The 24,121-nt window shown below is 38.6% G+C and overlaps 1 pseudogene; it reads right to left on the reverse strand.

The window, feature by feature from the left end:
• Positions 1-22,679: 22,679 nt before the first annotated feature.
• On the reverse strand, positions 22,680-23,679 carry LOC132437330 (S-phase kinase-associated protein 1 pseudogene; annotated as a pseudogene).
• Between the last annotated feature and the right edge of the window lie 442 nt (positions 23,680-24,121).

Below are 24,121 nucleotides of genomic sequence, written 5' to 3' on the forward strand. Positions count from 1 at the left end.
GCAGCATCCCATCTACCAAACTGAGAAAAGCTCTGAAGAACTGTACAAAATCAATCCCTCTGTTTCCTTTTTAATGTCCTAAATAGAAGAATTCCTCCAGGTACTGACATAGCTGTTTGATCCAGGTGGACCCAAATGAGAATGCCACCAGCTTTGACTTGCAAGAGAGCCAAGTGGGTAGGTAGCTTCTGTGACAGAACAAAGCCTCAATAGGACAAGTTCCTTTCTGGGTGTCCCACAGGTCACACAAGTATTTCAGAGGTCAAATTGCTCTTTCATATCCTGAGGATGCAATAACCATAGGTGTGAGCTTACTTGCTTTCCTATCTCCTCAGCAGTATACCAAGTCAATTACAATTTAGAAAGTTAAATTCCTGAAATCAAAAGAAGAAATTCATCAGTCCTTAAAACCAGCCTAAGATCCTGTTTCTTCAACCATATTCAAATTGAAAGCCCTTCTGAAATGCAGAAAAAGCAGAGATTCGATTCTTATTTAGGTTGATAGTCTTGGTGCCTAGGACAGGGCTTGACTGAGTTTTCAATACACAGTGGTTTAAACAAATGAATATGGGGACAGAGTGTGGGTAGGAATATACCAATATCAGAGTACGGGAAGAGAGTAGAATAGGCAGTTTCCCCTCTGCAAATGGATGCAGAAACTGAGAGCTTTATATTGGGCTAATAAGCAAGCACGTGTATTCAGGGAATAAAATAGACTCTGGTGAGATTCCAGATAATAGGTGAAAATATTTGCTGAGTTCTGCCTCATGCATGGCTTACAGTTAATGACCTCTAAACGATCATCTAGTATTCGTTAATCTCAAGGTCATAATGATGCACACATAATGGTTATACACGTGGAGAGTTCCCCAAACACCCGAAAGTTCTTTTGATCTTGTTTATTTAAACAAATCTATTACTCCATCCTCTACACTTTCCGTTGAAAATAGAATACTATAGTATCTATCATTTCCTCAGTGGTCCTGGAAGAATTAAGAACGACGAGAGATCATTTTAAGTTAAGACGGAAAAAAATACTTGCAAGCAAGCACCAAAAGACTAACAGTGGTTGTGGGTTAGAATCATACGCATTTCGCCATCTATTGTTACAATCTGAATAACGTATTACTTTAAAGTAATACGTTATTTTAATAATGAGAAAAGTAAATGTATTAAAAAACCCTCCAATAAGGTCCTAATCAGGGCTCCTGACTGTAACTCTCATGGCATATTTTCTGCAGCTATACAGTCTGCTCCATGGGGAAGTCCACCGAGCTCACACATGGTAGCATAAATCTGCTTTTGAAAGAGGGGAGGACTTGTTGAACTGGTTCCTCCCACAGAGAACCACTAGCTATTCTATATCATTCTGCTCTGCCATGTGTCCAGAAGTGTATTATTAGAACTTGCTGTTTTAGGAAAGCGCTTATTTACGGACCAGACCTAACTTTACCTTAACTGTGCAACTGCAGGCTGGATTGGGGTTTATTAATACATTCTTCTCCTGGCCTGGCCTCTTTGCACCCTGTTAAGGGCCCACAGTTGTTCATGACAACACACAGTAGAAAGATGTGGAGCTTGAAAAGTCATCCAACTATCCCCATAGCCATAAAAATGCTCAAAATAGAAGAATTTTATTAATATAATTTTATTTATGATGATAAAATTAATTGATTTTTTATGATTTTTGCATCACAAAAGTTAATATTATTCATACCCACCCCTACAGAGAGCTCTTAAATATGGCCCTTTATGTAAATTGTGTCCATTAAGTTCATCAGCATGTCAGTGGGAATAATCATTCATATTGGAAAAAGTCTCACCTCCATTTCAGACAAGCGGTCACAGGTTCACCCTGAGAAACAGCCTGGGCAATTGTAATGAAATCATAATTTTAACAAGCACCCTTTTTATAGACAGAAGACAAGTTTAATGTGTCGACAGGAGCCTGAACAGTGCTCTTGAGAGGCATGCATTTGAGAATCAGAAAGCTGAGGAATCCGCGATTAACTACTGAATATGTAAATTATGTTCTCTCTTGTACCACCTGTAATGACTGCCGACTCATATTAATGAGCTGGTGATACAGTAAGAAACAACGGTGCCCTTTCAAAGCCATAGGTGGTAGCGGCAAGCTGATTTATGATCTAAGGCTTATCTTTCTCCATTATCTGCATCACTTGACAAGCGTCCCCTTCCCCCTCCCCTCCAGTGTTTCATATCCAACACCTAAGCTGCTGGGACTTCTTTTCCTCCACACCGACAGCACCATTTGCTTCTTTGCAAAAGTACTGTCCCAGCCCAGTGATCCAGAAGTTGAACTCAGTCATTCTGCACAATAAAGATTACAGCTCCTGGCCCGAGTCCTATCTCAAAGCTTTCTAGCCCAGTCGTCAGCAGTCGAGCCTCAGACGCGTCTTCATTCAGCCGCGGTCTGTGCACTTGTTCGGCGCCAAGATAAACCTGGAGCAGGAGGTGCTCCGATGGCCAAACAGAACAGCTTGCGGTTTTTTTTGTTTTGTTTTTTTTTTGGCGGTACGCGGGCCTCTCACTGTTGTGGCCTCTCCGGTTGCGGAGCACAGGCTCCGGACGCGCAGGCTCAGCGGCCATGGCTCACGGGCCCAGCTGCTCCGCGGCATGTGGGATCCTCCCGGACCGGGGCACGAACCCACGTCCCCTGCATCGGCCGGCGGACTCCCAACCACTGCGCCACCGGGGAAGCCCAGCTTAAGGTTTTTGACAAAACCTAGATTGTTGTGGCTTTTTATTCTTAAAAAAATTACAAGCATTTCATCCTCACATTTCCATCAGGCTTATCTATGGCGGACCAAGGAGTCGTAGTTTAGCTACAGTGTCAGTGAGAAACTGACCCCCGAGGAGGAGGGATTTGTTTGGCGCGTCCAGGCACCTGCTGCGTTCCTAAACCCAAGCCCCTTTTCATCTTCTTTGTTCTCTTTCAGGCGGGAATTTTCAAAAGACTAACCCAGCACTCAGCCTCATGTATACCGTATGTCCCCTAATTCCACAGGTTCAGCTTTGTTTTGGCATTACAGGGTTTGGATTAAATGAGAATATAAGGTTTAGCGCCAAACCACACCTCTTGGCCCTTCCTTGAGTAGTTTAGCTGGTGCCCTAGCTCAGCAGCTGGATGTGAAGTTAGCAGCGCCACCAGCCAGGGAAGCACCGCTCCGGCCGGCTCCCCTTTCTCCGAGGGGCTCTCATTTGTATTCCAGGGCCGTACTGAACAAGGATGCTACAAAACGGTTCTATCCGTCCGCAGGTAAATAAGCCTTAAAGGAAATCTTTCAGCACAGACCCAAAGTGCTTTATTGTCAGCATGCCTTTTAGGCAAATAACAATAGTGCTTTTGTTAAAGATGCTCCCTGAGATTCTTAGTGTTCCACTGGAAAAAATGTAGCCCTTCCTGACGGTCGAGTAGGGTCTTGTTTTATCATTATGTTTAGATGGAGTACTGAGTAAATGGAGGGGAAGGTGGCTTCTGCATGGCAAAACAGGAGTGCTCTGTGAAGTGTTTCATCCTGTCCTGAGGCAGCACTGGTCCAGAGCTGCGTCTGCAATTTCAGGTTGCTTTATTGGAAGACTCTCACTTACCTCCTCTTAGAGACCTCTGGTAGCAGGGGGTTAATTCCACAAGCTTCTTTGGTCACTTGTTTAGTTACCTTCCTCTTCAGAGTAGGCCAGAAGTCAGCTAAGGATTAAGAAGAGGTCAGGGTGGGCAAAATTAGAAAAAAAAGAAAAAGAAACATAGGGTCCTCAGTCACCCATGTCATATCATTTTTGTTTCAGTCACATAGCTCATGGAGAAACTTAGGGTGTTTGCTGATGACCAACAAGACCATCAATGCAGTTAGTTATCCCCAAAGGCAGTGAGGTCCTAAACTATCCACACCCCTACGCACGTTTGTTTGTTTTTTTTAATTTGAGAAATTTCAAGTTACTTAGCACATTGAACTGCAGATTTAGATGTTCACTTGTGACTGAACTAATTTAAAAAATTTAAAATGTAACCACTTTATTGATGTATAACTGACACAAAAAGCTGTACATATTTAATGTTATAACTCAGTGAGTTTGGGAATGAGTATACATCCATGAAATCATCACCACCATCAAGGCCATAGACATTTTCATCATCTTCCAAAGTTTCCTCCTGCACCCTTTATTATTATTAGTTTATTATTATTTATATATGTGTGTGTTAAGAACACAACATCTACACTATTAGGAAATTTTAAGAATACAGTATAGTATTGTTAGCTACACAACATCCACACTATTAGGAAATTTTAAGAATACAGTATAGTATTGTTAGCTACACAACATCTACACTATTAGGAAATTTTAAGAATACAGTATAGTATTGTTAGCTAACTATTGTTAGCTATCTCAAGAACTTATTTACCTTGTATGACTAAAACTTTGGCCTTTACCTCTCCATTTGCCCCTCCCCACAGCCCCTAGCAACCACCAGTCTACTCTGCTTCTGTGAGCCTGACTATTTTAGAATTCATACAGTATTTGTCTTTCTGTGTCTGGCATATTTCACTTAGCAGAACATCTTCCAGGTTTATCCATGTTGTCACAATGGCAAGATTTCCTTCTTTTTTAAGGCCGAATAATTCCATTGTAAGTATATACGATGTTTTCTTTATATTTCTTCATGTATTTTAGCAGTTATTCTCATTTGTTTCATTTTGTTTGTAAAAGTGGGGGGAATGTCATAAGATTGCTCTTGGATAAATGAGTGGTTTTTTTTTAATACAATATTTTCTTCATCCATTTGTCTGGCGATGAACATTTAGGATTTTCCCATATATTGGCTATTGTGAAGAATACTGAAATGGACATGGGAGTGAAAATATCCCTCTGAGATTCTCATTACAATTCCTTTGTATAAATACCCAGAAGTGAGAGATTTCTGGGTCATATGGTAGTTCTGTTTTAATTTTTTGAGGAACCTCCATACTGTTTTCCATAGGGCCGTTCTAATTTACATTCCCTTCAACAGTATGCCAGGGTTCCCTTTGCTTCTTATTCTTGCCAATGCTTCTTATTTTTCCTTTTGTTTTGATTTTGCCATCCTAAGAGGTGTGAGGTGATATCTCATTGTGGTTTTGGTTTTCATTCCCCTGATGCTCAGTGACGTCTGTTAGCTTTTCATATACCTGTTGGCCATTAGTATGTCTTTTTTGGAGAAAGTGACTGAACTAAATCATAATCATTTCTGATTTCCCTTGCAACCTTTCAGGTGTGAAGTCCTTTAAAGGGAGAGATGTTATCTATACAGACACCTAAAGAGTTAATATTTTCAACTTTGTTTAAGGACAACGACAAATGTCCATGACCTGTAGTGTTAATTCAGCAATGTAACAAGCAATTTAGCAGTTACTGAGTTCCTTTTCTGCACCAGCCACTGGTCCCGAAGCTTGATGTATAAGAGTAAATAAAATAGAGGAGGTTCCTGTTCTTATTGAACTTTTTTGGTAATGACACATCATTCTGAGGAAAGCAGGAATCTGAGCTGATTCATTTAGCAGATGCAGAAGCAGAGCTCATTGCTTGGGTTCCTGTCTTCTCAAGACTTTTCTGTTTTCTTTTAATTATTGTGAAATGACTAACTTTGTTGAGGAGCTATGCAGTACTGTTGGACAATCTGAAGAGTCTTGAAACTGTCCAGGTGTGTTCTTTGTGAATCTGCTGAATTTGAGCCCACACTTGACTTGACTTTTCTTTTTTTTTTTTTTTGCGGTACGCGGGCCTCCTCACTGCTGTGGCCTCTCCCGTTGCGGAGCACAGGCTCCGGATGCGCAGGCCCAGCGGCCATGGCCCACGGGCCCAGCCGCTCCGCGGCACGCGGCATCCTTCCGGACCGGGGCACGAACCCGCGTCCCCCGCACCGGCAGGCGGACCCCCAACCACCGCGCCACCAGGGAAGCCCCTTGACTTTTCTTTTTAAGGATAAAAGTTATTGGGGGAAAACACTCATCTAGCATTATCCAGTAAATATTAGTTTTTCAAGCACTGAATAGTTGAATATCTTCATTGCTTTTTCCCCTTTACGGTCTTCAAAATTCAACCTCAGACAGGCTTTTTCTAGTACTAAAAAGGATCTGATTCAGAGTTATTTGACAATCAAAGCTACGTGTAATCTCTCAGCTGATTATCTGTATTTTGTGGCAAATCTTATCTTCCATTTTATTATAGCTAAACCTATTTTAGATAAATATTGCTTTAATAGACTCTTTAAATTCGATATTCATTGTATACATTGAAGTAATTTCCTTCCCAAATTTTTCTTGTGAATTGTTATCTGTCTCCTCTTTCCATCGTTTCCTCCACCTTTAATCTCAATCTCACCAGAAGTTCTGTAGCAGAAATGAGATAGAGTGAAGGAAAGTCAGTATAAGAGAAAGGAGACTACGCCAACATCTTGTGTCACATATCGTGAGTGGTAAGGCAGGGGAAGAAATATATTTCAGAGAGTATCAAGGTGGAGGAACCAGATCATTTCCTTGTATTTTCAAAATTCAGTTTTCACAGTGTGGCACCATTTGTTGTTGTTCTGGCTCTTGTTTGTTTTGTCTCAGTTAATAGAATACCAAATTAATATTCAAATGTAACACATCCGAAGTCTAACATGAATTATTTTAGTACTATCTATTCTTTAGGTCATTCACCCTTTGATGAATCCTATAAATGTGAAAAACAAATTCACTGTGTGATACTGTAGCCATGAACAGGCAGATGCCCATTAAATCCATTAAATAATGCATCTGTGGAAACTGAGCCACAGAGAGATTAAGTAAGTTACTTGTTCAAGACACAGAACTAGTGAGTGGCAGAGTGGAGATCTGAACCAAGTTTTCTGGCTTCAGTGCCTGTGCTTCTGAGGTCTACCAAATACTGTCTCTGAAGTACTGGAAACTTTTAACTATGTACTTTAAAGTGTTTTGGAAACACCTGGGGAGTTTGTAAAAATGCAAATTTCTGGGTCCCTTTCCCATGGTTTCTGATTCAGTTGGCATGGGATAGGTATCAGGAAGCTATTTTTAGCAACAGTTCTAAATGATTCTGACGGGCATGGTCCATGGATCATTCTTTGAAAGCACTGGTTTATAGTAATGGGGAAAAGAATGGTAGAGCTGTTAAAGGCAAAGGCTCAGAAATCGAATAGTTTATTTGTGCTGGTGTCCTGACTCCTCTAGCTTTGGGCACACTGCTTAAACTCACTTTTCTAACTTTGGCAAGGGAGGGTGGGGATAATGGGTTTTTATGAAGATTTAGTCCCTTAATCCATTTAAAATGCTAAGTATAGTGCTAGCAAATAATAAGCTCTCAATTTGTGTTTGCTTTTATTAGTGCAGCATGGGCAACGCGTAATTAATTCAAATGTGTATGTAGATACCACAAAAAATATAACAGAAATGTTTTCTTCCTTGATCCCAAAAGAAAAGAGGATGTCTGACTTTCATTTATTTCTAACATTCCTTTATTTTTCCCGCCTAACTTTAAAATCATTTCCCTCAAGTTTTCAACTTTAGCTTTTAGGTTCCTGACTTTCTCTCTCCATCTGAAAGAACACTAATCTGTTTTTCTGCCTTTTGTATCTCCTGCTGAGTTAACCTGATTGTGTAACATTAAATTGGGTCAGTTGGGGGGAAAAAGGTGGGGGTGAGAGAAGATAAAAGGCTTTTCCGGAAATCTGAGATTAAATTTTCACCAATTGGTGGAAGTGTCATCCAGGTCTTATTTCTCTGTGTCTTCTTTTGTGCTAGTGTGGTTACATGACATAAAGGTGAATTATTTAAGTAATGCTATTTTACTCCTCTTTGCATAATCACCATTCCTTCACTTCTTTCCAATGATGACAGAGAAGCCCCTCAGAGAATATTCAGAAGCCTTTGTAGTAGAAGGGAACTGAAAATGAACCAATACCTCTTGATAAAAGAAGTACTGACTGAACTGCATGGGGAGGACATGGATTTTATCTTTAAATATTCCAATATTATTCTAGTCATCAACTAGGAAAGCCAAAAACTATATCAGGTAGTTGGAAATTTAGTCTCCCCCATTAAGAAGAAAGAATGAAGAAATTCAAAACAGAACATGGACAGGGAGCACTGCCGTGTGGTCCCATCACATAATCCTGATGGGTCCACTGAGTTCTTGACCATGTAAGTATGACCCCTTGAGTTGAGGAAGAGATATGTGAGGATGGATCAGGACATGAGAGGAAGGGAATATTGCCTTATTCGAGGTACTATCTGGAGCTGCTAAGAAGATATGTGAGTTCCCAACCTAGTTGTAGCAACCTCAGTTCAGATTGCAGGATCCCAAGATTACCTGGTTTCTATTTTGTCCTTTCAGCAACATTCTGGAAAGTCAAGCCTTTCTCACTCTTTTATGAGGTCAGATTGTTTCTCAAAGCCAGGTGAGTGATGTAGTAATGTTGCCTATCTTAAAATTCTTGTGAAGGAAGAAGAAAGTGTTGAAAACTTCCCTAACTATTCTCATTTCCTATTATGACCATGTCTAGATACTGTTACCTTTCAGTTTTTAAGGAAGCAAAAGAAATGCTGTGAATTGATTTGCCCTGTCTCAACAGTTTGACTTAATCCCTGTTACTATTCACAGTCATAGGTATATTAAGCAGTCCTGAAGTGAGCTGAACAAATATTGATCATATGCTATTTAAACATGAGAAATGTGACATATAAAAAACAGGAGCACAGAAGAATAGTCTAAGTCCTTTGTGCATTTTTTAATTGGATTTTTGGTTTTCCTTTTGTTGTTGAGTTGTAGCTGTTCTTTATGTATTCTAGATATTAACTCCTTTTCAGATATATGGTTTGCAGATATTTTCTCCCATTCCATAGGTTGCCTTTCACTCTATTGACTGTTTCTTTTGCTGCACATAAGTTTTAAAGTTTTATATAGTCCAGTTTGTCAATTTTTGCTTTTGTTGCCTGTGCTTTTGGGGTCATATCCAAGAAAATATTGCCAAATCGTGTGTCGTGAAGCTATTCTCCTATGTGTTCTTCTAGGAGTTTTAAAATTTTAGGTCTTACGTTTATGTCTTTAATCTATTTGAGTTAATTTTTGCACATGGTGTGAGGTAAGGGTACAACGCCATACTGTTACATGTAGATATCCAGTTCTCCCAACATTTACTGAAGAACCTGTCCTTTCTCCATCATGTAGCCTTGGCATTCTTATGGAAGATCATTTGACCATATGCATGAAGGTTTATTTTTGGGTTCTCTATTCTGTTCCATTGGTCTGTATGTCTAGCTTTATGCCACTACCATACTGTTTGGATTACCTTAGATGCTATGGACTAAATGTTTGTGTGTCCCCCACCCCCCCAAATTCATTTGTTGAAGCCTTAACCCCCAATGTGATTACGTTTGTATATAAGTCCTGTAAGGAAGTCATAAAGGTCTGTGAGGGGGTGATACAGATAAAAGTGGGGTCCTAATATGATAGAGCTATTATTGGAGGAGGTCATTGAGAGGATGTGACCACTGATTGATCCGAGAATAGGACTCAGGCAATTGGAGGCTCCTCACCCCCTCCTGCATCCCTGGAATGTAACTTCTCCCCACAGTTCCCACAGTGGGAGCTGTTTTCAAGGACTCAGCCTTGAGAGAGTACTGTGTTGTTGAGACCATCTGGAATGAATATGTGACTGAACCCCATTAAGGGCTCTATATAGACTTTTAAGATTCTGGTGGGTGGGTGTGGAGATTTAATAGTCTTACAGCTGCCCAAGAAAAGCCTAGTATGTCTCATTTATTAAACTTGAAACCTGCCAATCTGGAGCAGTCTGCCTCTTTCTTCAGTCTCTTCTTGCCCTTCGTGTATGGGGGCCAGTTTTAGATTTCACCCTGGAAGCTCCGGGGGTTTTGAGCCAACAGCTGGTGCTCTTAGAAGAAGAATAAGCGACCCTAGAGCTTTTTCTCTCCACAAGTGCACAAAGAGGTCACGTGCGCATGCATGGAGATGGCTGCCGTACGCAAACCACAAAGATCTCTTACCAGGCATCGAAGAGGCTGGCACCGACGTCTCAACCTCCAGAACCATGAGATATACATTTCTTGTTTAAGTTACCCAGTCTGTGGTATTTTATTATAGCACCCGGAACAAACTAAGACAGTAACTTTGTAATATGTTTTGAAACAAGGAGGTGTGAGACCTCCAACTTTGTCTTTTTTCTTGAAACTGTTCAGGTTATTCAGGGTCCTTAGAGCTTCCAGATGAATTTGAATAGTTTTTTTTCTAGTTCTGCAACAAATGCCATTGGCATTTGATAGAGATTGCACGGATTGCACTGGTGTGCTTTGGGTATTATGGACATTTTAATAATAGTAAGTTCTCCAATGCTTGAATAAGGATGTCTTTCCATTTCTTTGTGTCTTCTTTAATTTCTTTCAGCAATGTTTTATGTTTTTCAGTGTATAAATCATCCACCTCTTTGATTAAGTTTATTTCTAAGTATTTTATTCTTTTGATGCTATTATAAATGGGGTTGTTTTCTTAATTTTCTTGTTTGGGTTGTTGTTAGTGTATAGAATGCAACTGATTTTTGTGTGTTAATTTTGTATCCTGCAAATTTGCTGAAGTGGTTTTTAAAATTCTTATGGGTATTTTGTGTATGTGTGTGTAATCTTTAGTGTTTTCTATATATATATGTATCATATACATAATATATATATACACATATATGTATATGATTATATATATATATGATCATGTCCTCTGTGAACAGAGATCATTTGACTTCTTCATTTCCAACTTGGATGCCTTTTATTTATTTTTTTCTTGCCAAATGCCCTGGCTAGGTCTTCCAGTCCTAAGTTAAATAGAAGTAGTGCAAGTAGGTATCCTTGTCTTGTTTCTGATCTTAGAGGAAAACCTTTCACCATTGAATACAATCTTTGCTGTGGGCTTTTTATTTATGGCCTTTATTACATAGGGGCAATTTCCTTCTATTCCTAGTTTGTTGAATGTTTTTATCATGACAGGGTGCAGTATCACTGATTTTGAAGATGGAGGAAGGGGGCAGTGAGCCAAGGAATGTGAGTGGCCTCCAGAAGCTGAAAAAAAGGAAGGAAAGGGTTTTTCTATAGTGCCTTTAGAAAGGAATGCAGCCCTGGGCTAAAACATTTATTTCAGCCTAGTGAGACCCATGTCGAACTTCTGACCTACTGAACTGTTGATAATGAATTTGTGTTGTTTTAAGCCACATATTTTGGGGTAGTTTGTTAACATCAGCCATAGGAGACTGATACATTATGCCTATCTCCATATTGGGAGTTTTTCTGCATATTGGAAGACTCACGTAAAGTTAGTGATCTCTATACATTGGGCTTTAGAGTTTGCAAAGCACCGTATGTATCCATCCACCTATCATTTGTTCAGCCAGATGATGTTTAATCTTGCCTTCTATGATCTCTTCTAGGCTTTAGGGAAATTAAGTGAATGAAATAGTAATTATTCCTGTTGGATACTTTGAGGTGGTTACTTTTACTCCCCTTTCTAAATAAAAAGTATTGAGATTCTGATAAATTGACTTGCCCAAGATAACACAAATAACCTTCTCATTACAAACTCAGGGCTATTTTCACTAGAAACTCTTAGAAAAATAGCAGATTACATTTAGTTGGATATCTATTCTGATATAACTTGAAATTCCATTGCCATTTCCTATCTATTATACAAACATAAGCAAGCCAGTTAGCCTTTGAGCATCTATGTTTTCTGTGAAATGAGAAGTTAATTTTTAAGCAAATAATCCAAGGATGAGTGAGATATGGGTAGAGCTCCTTGACATGTGTTGGAGGAAAATGTTTACAAATAAGTGCTAAGATTGTATCTATTATTTTAGACATCAGGATATTTTGGCTATATGTGTTTCACTTTTAAGGAGCATGGAATTTAGCAAATAATCATTAGTAGATTGTGGTATTGGTGTATTAAATAGTGGCATGAAATAGTCATACTAGCAGACAGGCTATGGTCAAAAAATACTGACCTTAAGTATCATCTGCTTATTATCTCATTTGCTGAAAAGTTATTTTGAATCATTACAGTTCTACAGATGTTTCACAGATGTCTTTAAGGATATATTTCTGCAGCTTGTTATTAAGCTAACTTCTGTGCACTATGGCAGATTTTCATAGCATATTAATGAGAACATTATGGAATTGTAAATAAATATGTTTGTAGCAATCGAGATGAAGAGCAGAACTGTAAAAATGGTTATTAAAGTCTAATTAACATTTTAACAATAAAAAACTTGATGCCTTGATACCACAGGAGAATGGTCTCAGTCAGTAGATAAAACGAAGAATTCCCAAGTGGGCTTAGGAGTGGATGAAACACTGCTGTCAATATTTAATGGTATATGTCAGATTTTACCACCATTTGAAAGAATGCAAAGAGGGGTTACCATAGAAATCACCTTGACAAAAATCTGCACAAAATGCAACACAAACTATCCCTCAAGCAGCCTTGCAGGGGTTACTATGATGTCCAACTATAGTCTTTTCATGTAATCTCTTGATAGAGTGGAAAAATGACAGAGTGTGTGTGTGTGTGTGTGTGTGTGTGTGTGTGTGTGTGTGTGAATGTGCATTTATGCGCAATATAAATTGAAAATTGTAAGAACAGTATGGAAATTCTAGAGGCAGGTATATTCATCTTTCTTTTTCATTTTAAAAGGCATTTACTGTACATTAGGAAACAAACCACATAGTGGTTCAAAACACCACCAATTCTCAGTAGGTCAAATAGGTGCTGATTGCAGATTTAAACTAGGTTCATCCTTCTCAGTTTTACATGTGGACGTTGGATTTGGAATGCAGGATGCAGGGTGTGTGTGTGCACGTGTACTTCATTTTTCTTTATATCATAATTACTCTTTGATAAAGCTATAAATGTCAAAATTATTTATAGCTTTAACAAAGCATCCATCATAGCCAGGCAACTACAGAGACAAGGCAACCCAGGAGATGCTCATACTATTTGAATTTAATATGCTATTTTACATTTTAGTGATAATCTTTTGTATCATGGCTCTGTGATAGTTAAGTATTACACTTTAGCAGCCTGGTCTTGCACCAGTTAGACCAGTTGCCTTTCCAAATGCAATCTTCCATTGTCATTGAAAAAAAAGTTTCTTTCTTAAATCTTTGAAAAAACTTAGCCGCACATGCTCCCCTTGAACTATTCTGCAATTACAACATAAGCTCAAAGCTCAAAAAAATCGTACTTATTTCACAGAATCTTTAGTAAAATAATATTGTAAATTCCCCTGCTCATTAAAAATGGGTGGAATAGAAATATGGGGTTGTAAAAGGAATGAAAAAAATTAGTTGCTGACCCAAAGTGGAGGGTGTGGAATTGTAGACATACAAATGTTAAAAAAAAGGTAATGATTATTTTAAAAGGTAAGGAGAAGAGTCTGACACTTTTTTCTAAACAATTTATTATGTTTAACTTGAATGAATACAATTTTTCGTAACATAAACATAGACATTATTCAATAAATAAAACAAATAAGAATCCTAGGTCACTTTATGACCTATTAAGGGAGAGAGAAAGAGGAAAAGAAAAATGGAAATATTGAAGGGAAAAGATAGAATAGGTAATAGAAAAAAAGAGAAGTTGGTCTGAAGGAGAGTAATAAATACAGGAAGCTTTGAACAGGAAGAGACAGAGCCAATGAGGGGAGGGAGGAAAGAAAACACAAATAAAGGGAGGCAAGATCCTCTCTCTCCAGCTTGCCCTGAAAATATTTTACAGATTTAAAAGAAGAGAATTCACATCCCTCAGAGGTATTTAAAAATTAGATAGCGGTAATTCAGAAAAAGAAATGGGTTCATTTCTTGTCAGACTTAATAGCACTTTGTTTCTTTCTCATGTGTCACTTGTGTTAGGCCTTGGGTTTTATTGTTATAAGTGTACCCATCAGTCTCTCCCACTGGTCTATAAACTCTTAATTCATTTTTTAATCTCTCCATTTCAAAGCTCCTAACCACAAAGGATTGAAAGACATAAAGAGAAACTGATAAACCTTCAAACACAGAGAGAGGTTTAATACACTTCTCCCTGAAACACAGAACAAACAGCCAGAAGAACTGAAGAGATTTAATTGGAGATTTAAATAACCCATTGAAAGCTTGATTAAATAAAAACGTATAAAGGCTTGTACTTGGGCTTCCCTGGTGGCGCAGTGGTTGAGAGTCCACCTGCCGATGCAGGGGACACGGGTTCGTGCCCCGGTCCGGGAGGATCCCACATGCCGCGGAGCGGCTGGGCCCGTGAGCCATGGCCGCTGAGCCTGCGCGTCCGGAGCCTGTGCTCCGCAGCGGGAGAGGCCACAACAGTGAGAGGCCCGCGTACCGCAAAAAAAAAAAAAAAAGGCTTGTACTCAACTGAAAATAAACATATTTCAAAGTACACACAGATTATTTAAAAAATTTACTTGTGTAAGGCTACAGTGGAAATCTCAACAAATTTCAAAAATGTCAACATCATACAGACAACATTCTCAACCACATGTAATATTTTAGAAATCAGAAAAATTTTTAAATTTTCTCCTCTTGCCTGTCCTGGATGATGATTTGGGGGGAGAGTATACTTAACAAATAATATGTGGGTTAAAGAAGAAATTAATTAGAAAATATTTAGAACTGAATAAATATTGAAGCACTATGTATCAAAACAGAAGATACAGTTAAAGTGGATCTTAGGGAGCAATTTGTATTCTAAATTTCTATATTGGGACAATATAAATATTTGAAAATGTAAAGTCATTGTCAAAATCAAGATAGAAGGAACAACAGAGAAAAACCAAATAATTTAGAAGAAAGGAAATTAAAGAGACGGAACCAAAAGTTAATGAAATGGAAAAAAGACCACCAGATAAAAGTCATTAACATAATTAAAGAGTTTCTTGAAAAGACTGATGAAATAAATAAACTTCTGTCAAATTTGATACAAAAGATAAACAGCACAGGCCAAAATGAAGAATATTATCTGTAGAAAAGGACATTTAAATCCAAATATAAGATGTAAGTAGAGATTCAATAATCACAAGAATGTCCATTAAGAAATCTTATGCCTATATATTTCAGAACTCAGAAGAAATGTAAAAATCTTTAGGACAAATATAAACAAACTAATAGTGGTTCAAGGAGAAACGGATAACCTGAATAATAAAAAAGTATTAAAGACTGTTGTTAAAAACTCCCACTGGCCTACCCAAAACACCAGGTTTAGATAGTGTTTGGGGAGCTAGCTGTTTGTTATTATTGCTATTATTATTATTATTATACAAGTCTAAGATTATCTTATACATACTTCTCAGATTGTATTACAAGAGGAAAGCTACCATAATTCATTTTATGATGTTAGTTTTACCTTGGTACTGAAATTGAAAAAAGATTTTAAGAAAAGTAGATCTCACTTGTGAAATTGGATATAAACACTGAAAATCAAATATTAATAATGAGAGATCAGTAATATACTAAAAATTATATGTTATGATCATATAGGCTTTATTCAGGAATACAAGAATGGTTCAACATTTGAAAATCCATTAAAGACATTCATTTATAAATGGTGAACTGGATGCAAACATTTATCTCTGCTCCCTTCAAAAACATACACAAAAATGCCACTAGAAGGAAAAAAAAAAGTGGGAACAGTTAATGAGAGAGCAGACAATACCAGGTAAGAGAGATTAATGAAGTTTTGGAAGCACAAAAGCAAATGAATGAGTGGTTACTGACAACAGATTTGGAAAAGCAGAAATGTAAGCCTGCGAAGAGGAAATCCAAGAAGAAGCAAGGCAATTTGAGAAGACAAACCTTAAAAACTCCCATAAAGGACTTCCCTGGTGGTGCAGTGGTTAAGAACCCGCCTGCCAATGCAGGGGACACGGGTTTGAACCCTGGTCTCGGAAGATCCTACATGCTGTGGAGCAACTAAGCCCGTGTGCCACAACTACTGAGCCCACATGCCACAACTACTGAGCCCACGTGCCACAACTACTGAAGCCTGCGTGCCTAGAGTCCGTGCTCCGCAACAAGAGAAGCCACTGCAATGAGAAGCCTTCGCACGGCAACGAAGACCCAATGCAGCCCAAAAAAACAAAAACAAAAAAACTCCTATAAATTAGGAGGACCAGATACCTATGAAGTCAGGAATATTGGTTCAGAGTCGATTTAAGAAGCAAAACCACAGGTCACCTCCTCTGTGCCACTCAGCTACACCTATTCCTTCTCCACCATGGCAGAAGACCGGAGGTTTGCTTGTGGAGTGACTGGGCCAGAGGTGTTCTCCACTCATGGGCACAAGGCCTGGCTGAGAGACTGGGGACAGTTATGCAAACAGGGGATTAAGTGTGAGAATCTTGGTCCCTCTTTCCCCTTTTTGCTCAGAGAATGCAGTCAGCTGGCTTCTATCCCTCAAGGTGGAAGATTGATTGGGAGACTGACCATTTTGTGTGTGTGTGTGTATGTGCATATGTACCTGTGTGTGCATGTGTATTATGCACTTACTCTATGTCATACACTAAATATTACCTAACTTAATTTTTATCTAAGAACAGACTAAGATGGAAAAGGATGAAGCAAGGAGCCTGCAAGTTAGATATTCTTGTTTATGACAAAGTATGAGGTAATTAAAATGATTCTAAATGTGTGGCCATTTATTCGTTTATTCTTTCAACAGACAAATATTGAGAAATACTACATTCAAGGTCTTTAAAAATATGTCTGGCATTGATTTTAGAGGACAGGAAAAGTCAAGTAGACATTGATCTTATTACCTTTATAGGAATTGGTTAAAAACCGATTGTCATCTATTTCAAGAAACTCAGTGTTACCCATGACCCAATATTAGTTGCTTCTATTAAAATAAAAGTGTAAAGAGAAAAAGTATGAACTTTCATGTGGTTATGTGGTTTTTAACAAATGAATTAGAAATGGTGTAATTTATTCCTATATAAGCTACCTTTTTTGAATCGGAAGAATTGTGATGGTGAATTAATACCTTTTATTTATGGTAAAATAACATTGCTTAGAATTCAAAATGAGTCACAAATATAATATTGGCTTCTCACAACAAGCCTTTGAGGTAGTTGAGGCAAATGGCATCCTTTTTATTCACAGGTATTCTAACAGTGAAAATGGAATTGTTAAGCATTGGACTTGAAACTGAGCAGCGCTTCAGGTTGGGGACGGGGGTCTTGACTCTGTTACAACAAGCACTGTGAACTTGGGTGAGCACTGTCTATCAAATAAAAGGGTTAAAATTGTGTTTTTCATAGCAGTCTTATGTCTATAATCTGAGAAAGAAAACTTCACTAATGAGAAATTGTGCCAGTTGGTCCCAAAACTGTCATTTAAAAATGTTTTTAAAAATTTTTAAATTCTATAGTTATTTTAGATATTTCCTCTCCTTCTTTCCCTGTCTCCTCCTCTGCCTTCCTCTTTCCCTCCTCTCTTCCTTCTTTCCCTTCTAAGAATTAGACGTAATAAATCATAGGAAAAAAAGTCCCAAGAGACAGCAGCTTCTGGGTTGATTGATTCAGCCACGCAATAATGACATTATCTAAAACTTGAATTCTTGTCAAAGTTTTACTCTCCATTCCTCAGCATATTGACTTGTTTTTGGCTAATGCCCCTTCTGTTTGCAAGATAACTGTGACAGTTCCATGGAAATGTGAAAACATGACAATGTCCAGAAGAAGACATACTGAAGACATACTGCTTTTTCAGTGTGTCTCTTTGTATATGGAAGAAATACCACTTCCTCCTCCAGACTTTCTATGTGTCATTGGCCATAGAATTGCTTCACATATTTATGCCTAATTTATTGGTGGCAAGGAAAATGGAATCATCACAAATGGATTGGGCCAGTCGGAAAACACACCTCCCCTCTGGAGCTGGGGCCAGAGCCTCCTTTCTTGCTACATGTATCTTGAGAAAAATGGTATCTTTGCACATGGGATTTGCTTCCTGTCTTACTCTACTGTGTCTGTACTTGCTGATCTTTTGCCTGGAAATTCCATTCTCAGTTATCTGCCAGGAAAATCTTCATTCTTCGTTCAAAACACATGTTGGATGTTACTTTTGTAGGAATCATAATGATGAGGAATAAAAGCACATAAGTTTGTACATTCAAGTATAAATGGTATTTTAGAAATAGTCTTTAATATCTGAATTAAAAAACAGGCTTACAATAAAAACAAATTTGAGAGTATGGGAGCAATGGAAAAACAAGTCATTGAACATCAAATAGTGTCAATAAGATATAATGGGAAGCAAATATTCTGGTTCCTTGGAGAATCTAGGTCACCAAAACGTAATATTTGCACTTCTTGCAGGGAAGCAAATAACATCAAGGTTTTTGGACAAAGGAATTCACAGACTCAAAATGAGGTAGCACGGACACCAAAACACTCCTCACACTGTAAGGTTGTGGCAGTCCACAAAGGGGGATGTACCAGCCCACTCTGAATACAGCAGGCAGCAATCTTAGTGGAAACCCGAGTAGAGTTGAAGGAGGGAGCAAAGAAAATGGTATGTATGTATATATGTGTTTATGTATGTATTTATTCATACTTACTTACCTACCTACCTAAACAGGATCTACCACATCTGGGAAATGACAGACCTCTTATTTCTCCCTCTCTCTGACTGACAGTGTAAATGAAGAGACATTTGCAGATTTATGTTGCTTCACTTCCTTTTATCTTAGGATGTGGGAAAGAGAGTAATTCACTCAGCAATCTTTGTTGGTTGAACTGGGATCATAGCCGCTATGACAGGTCACTACCGTGACCAAACCATCCTCTCAGCTACTTACGAGACCTGAGAAGTTGTGAGTCACCTGGCGCATGAGTCAGAGACGGAGGTTATTAGCAGCCTCCTCCAGGCAGTCCTCTTTGATCCTGCCCAGCCCTGAATGCAGTTACCTTCTCCGTCTGTATATTCTCTGACTTGTTATTATTCTATATTTTGTACTGACTTTTTAGCTTATGTATTTTCTCCTCAATTTCCAAAAGATTGTGAATGTCATGAAGCTCTAATCACTTTTTATCCCTAGTCCCAAGTCTTTAATACAGTAGGTGCTCAACACTTGGGCTAATCTCACCACACTCTGTGGCTGCATTCAAGTAGCTGAATGGAGCTGGAGAAAAACACACAACCATAATGACTGGCTCCACTTCATGACCACAGACCACAGGAGAACTTTCAGTACTGCTCGAGAATCCTACTATGACCTTGCTTCTTATTCCCCTGAGGAAATAGAAGTCGTAGAAGACAACGTCCACATGTGCCCTTGAAGAATACTCCAAATTACCTGCGTCCATATACTGTGCATTCCCTTCTTTCACAATCAATGGACTATCTGAGGCTGCATCCTATCTTGGGCACTGGAACTCACCCTCTCTTGTCAGAGGTTTTGGTCCAAAAGTGATTTATTTCTCTGTCTCATCAATATTCCTCTCTGCACTGAACCTTTATCAATAGCATACAAATATAGTATCTTCCATGAAGAAAAACCTTGTTCTCTACATTCTTCTCAAGCCACTGCATCACTTCTGTTCCCATTGATAGCAAAACCCTTACTCGTAGAAAGTATTGTGTCTTCTCACTGCCTCTATTTTATTTCTCTCACATTTAGATCAACTTTCTGTCGATACCACACCACTGAGAGAGCTCTTGCGAAGGTGACTCCTAACTGCTAAATAGCATCCTCACTATATGTGGTCTACCAGTTACACTTTCCATAATTGATCATCCTTTTTTTCTTAGAACACTCTCAGCACCAGGTTTCTGGGTTTCAGCTCTTTCTCATTCTCCTTTGCCCTGACTGGCTTCTCCTACTCAGTCTCCTGTGCAGGTCATCCTCTCCCCAGCCATAATTGGTGAGAGCACTTCAGGCTGTGTCTTTGGACCTCTTGTCTTTTCTAGAAATACTCATCCCCTAAATGCCTTATTCAGATTCATGGCTCCTGTCTTCATCTGCTTGGGCTGCTATAACAAAATACCATAGAATGGGTGGCTTAAACAATACACATTTATGTCTCACAGTTCTGGAGGTTGGGAAGTCCAAGATCAAGGTGTCAGCAGATTTGGTTTCTAATGAGAGCCCTCTTCCTGGCTCATAGATGACTGCCTTCTTGCTGTGTCCTCAAATGGATGAGAGAGAGTTCTGGTTTCTTTTCTTCCTTTTGTAAGGACACTAATATCATCCTGGTGACCCCACCCTTATGACCTCATCTAAACTTAATTACCTCCCAAAGTCCCTGTCTCCTAATACCTTCACACTGAGGGTTTGGGCTTTAATATATGAATTTTGGGGATACACAAACATTCAATCCATAACATATATATATATTCTTAGTCCATAATCATATATTTAACTGCCTATTTGACATCTCTGAGTGTGTTCCTGGCCTCCTATTAATCCAACCTCTCTAAGCTCCTGTGTTCTTCACCTGCCCGAGCCACATCAGATCTCTTGTGACTCTTTGAGGAGACCAAGCATGCCTCAGCAGCAGGGACGTTCTTTTCTCTGCCTAGAATTGTCTTCTCCCACAAAAGCATGGCTTACTTTTTCCTTTACTTCAGATCTTTGTTCAAATATGCTATTATCAGAAAGCTCTTCCTGCCAACTCTCTATAAAATCTGGTCCCTTTTACTTTCCAAACTTTATTTTTCTTCAAAACACCTTTCCTCACCTGCATATATTATTTTTCTTTATTATCTCTCCTCCCCACTAGTTCATGAGAGCAAGAACTTTGGCTGTTTTGTTTATTGCTTTGTCCTGTGTACTTTAAAGAATGCCAGGCACATGACAGGTCCTCAATAAATATTTCTTATAAAGAGGGAATGAATGAAGAAAGCATTGAATGATTATACAGTTGATGGGACAAGGGATTGAGCATTAAGGAGAAAGCATAGCATAGCATAGTAGGATCACCGATTTTTGCAGTTGAAAGGGAACTTAGATGGTTGAATTTCCTTACTTTGAATATTGAGAACCTAAAACTCAGGAAGTTTAGGAAACTAGTTCTCTATTAAAGAGTTAGAGGCAGAGATAGTTCTAATTTGTAGGTGCCTGAGACCCTCATTCTAGTGTTCTTTTTGTAGATCATGCTGAACTTTGGCTGCTGGTAGTATAATTTTATTGAGGTCTCTATAATTCAGTTAAAACCCATTAATATAAATTTTCATTGAGCTGACAAGAATGTAATATACAATAAATATGATATTTAGATTGTCTCAGATTTTGTCTTGCTGACAATACCCATCATATTTTCTTCTACTTTTGTCTGATTTACTCTATCTTAATGTCCCTAGCCCTTTCCCCTTCTCATTCTATGTGCTACTATATCTATTACCATAATTTATTCTACCATTTTTATTGTGACAACTTCTGTATCTTAAATCCACATTTTCCTCTTGAGCTCTAGACTTGCCTTTTAGGAATTTGTGTTCATATGTCCAATACAAGTTGAAGGTATTCCAAACTGAGCCTTATCATCTCCTGCCCTTCTTAACCAGGATCTCCACCCCCACCATCCCTCCAACAATCCCATTCTTCCTTCTGGGTCTTGTGGTCCATGGATGATGCCATGATTAGCAAAGCCCTGATTAAGTTAGTAAAGCAGCTTTGTGGGAATAACCCTTGAATCTTTTCTTTGCTTCTCTCCCATGTTGAACCATTGCCAAATATGGGTGTTCCTTGCTCATAAATCTCTCTCCAATTTCTCTCTCTTTTTTCTATCCTAAATACCATATTCCCTGCATCGGTTTCTCATGTCTCTTCCTTCATCACTGCATTAAGTCTCCATATAGGGTATGGTCCTCTAGTGTTCCACAGTGTTGCCACATCTTTCTAAAATCTTATTATGTCTTACCCCTTCTTAGAATTCTTTAACAACTCCCTATTGCTTCTGAGAATAAAATCTCGAAGTTTTAATGTGATACAAAATGCTCTTTCTTTTTTTTTTTTTTTTTTTTTTTTTTTTTAACGTAACTTACTTTTTATTGAAAGTATCTTGCATTCGTGACTGATGCTTTCTGGGTAACGCCATACATTTTAACATTAAAGGTTAAATTATTTTTTACATGCAAGTAGTGTTTATGGTTTTCCCCACATAGGATTACTGATTATAAAAAGATGACACACCACATGGGTTAAGTGTCTCTTTTAATAGAAAAGCCAGCAAACTGTCTAATTCTGTTTCCTCCCAAACCACAAACTGAGTAGTAAATGAGCCTCTAGCCAACATATTCAAAGCTGAGAGGATTAAAAATGCAAAAATAAGTCCTCAGATCCAATTAAGGGAGCCCTGCTACATACAGGTTAATCAATACCAGTGGACTCCAGGAAGCTGGAAGACATTCTGATAACCCCACTCTGATAACATTTACCTCAATTAGCATTTCTCCAGTTTCCAACTCATGAATAAAGATAATATGGTGTTAATTCTATTTCAGAAAATGTTTTGCAAGTTGTTTTATTTACAATGCCAACTTTTAAAAGTCACTAAACTAAAGTTAACTGGACAATAAACTAGGCATAAGTTGCTTTACAAAAAGAGGGAAAGCCCAAAATGCCACTTTCTATAGAGAACCCGCAGTTCAATTTTATTCAGAGCAAAGAATAAAGAACTTTTGATCATACTAGAAGAAACTGAGTCATAAGTTTGGAATCTGTACTGAAACTACACATGCATTGAGGACAACATTCTGCTAATACAACTGATTTGCTGCTGCATTTGTGGACTGTTTTTCTAATATTAACAATTATAAACAAAGCAGTGCAACCAGTACTTGGAACAATCCTTACAGTGTTACAGCATCAGACACAAAATTTCACTTCTCCTCACACCACTTGTCCTCTTTGCGTACCTGGGCTTCCTCTTCTTCAGTAAAATCATTTTTGATATTGAATGTCTTTCGAATCTCCTCAGGAGTTTTCTCCTTGATCATATTGGCAACAGTCTTGCAGGTAACATCAAGCAGACCTTTGATGTCTAAGTAGTTTGCTGCCAGTATAATCTCAAAAAGTTTTCCTTGGTCAACTTTCAGGAATTCTTGATCCCAAACAGGGATATCATCTGTTCACTCTTCTTTGTGCTCACCATCCTCAGGAGGAGGCGGATCGTCCTTGTGGTGGGTGCACCCCTGAATGACCTTTTTTAATATTGCTGCATTAACATTTGGCAAGGGGACTGGATCATCACCTCCTTCATCATCCATTCCTAAATCTTCCAACGTGGTCTTAATAGTCACAGATTGTTTCGCAATTTCAACATCAACTTCAAATATCTCTCCGTCACAACTCTTCAACTTAATTGAAGGCATGGTGTTAAGATTCAAGGAGATGGCGGGCCAGAGGCTGATGAGAGCAGGGTGGCGTCTGCAAAAAAAAAAAAAACACAGAAAATCGGAGAACAAGGCCAACACTCAAAATGCTCTTTCTGATTTGACTCCTGCTAAACTTTCTGGGCCTGTCTTCTTGCTTTTCTCATCCTTTCTCCTTTCCAACCATGTTGAAACCTGCAGGTGTCTGGTTATGCCTTGAACTCTCACCCCTTCCTGGAATTTGCTTGACTGCTCTGTCCACTTCTCCTCCTTGCAAGCTAGGAGCCATCTCTTTCAAGGAGCCTTTTCTCCCCCCAGACTGGGTTTGAGGCTGCTCTTTGGTGTTCTAGTTGTGCCTGCCAGACACCCACAATAGCATCACTGAATTTCACAGTAGTTATCAGATTACCTGTTGAACTCTTCCGTTAGACCATAAGATGCTTGTGGACTGAGGTGTGTTCATATCTTTTGCTTATTTAGCATTTAGAAGGCTGTCTGGCACGTGAATGTTGATTGCACAAAGAACTGAATGAGATGTCTGCAAAATAGCATCTTTTGCTATGGGTATTGTCATTCAACGTATTTGATGATAATGAGCCTGAGAGATCATGAGTTCACTTCTGACTTGCCTTAACTTTGGCCCACTATAGTGCTTGCCTGGTTTTGATTACAATTATCAATAGTATGATTCAATTACAGTTCCC

The sequence above is a fragment of the Delphinus delphis genome, chromosome 14 (genome assembly GCF_949987515.2).
Source record: "Delphinus delphis chromosome 14, mDelDel1.2, whole genome shotgun sequence".
In the NCBI taxonomy this organism is placed as follows: Eukaryota; Metazoa; Chordata; class Mammalia; order Artiodactyla; family Delphinidae; genus Delphinus; species Delphinus delphis.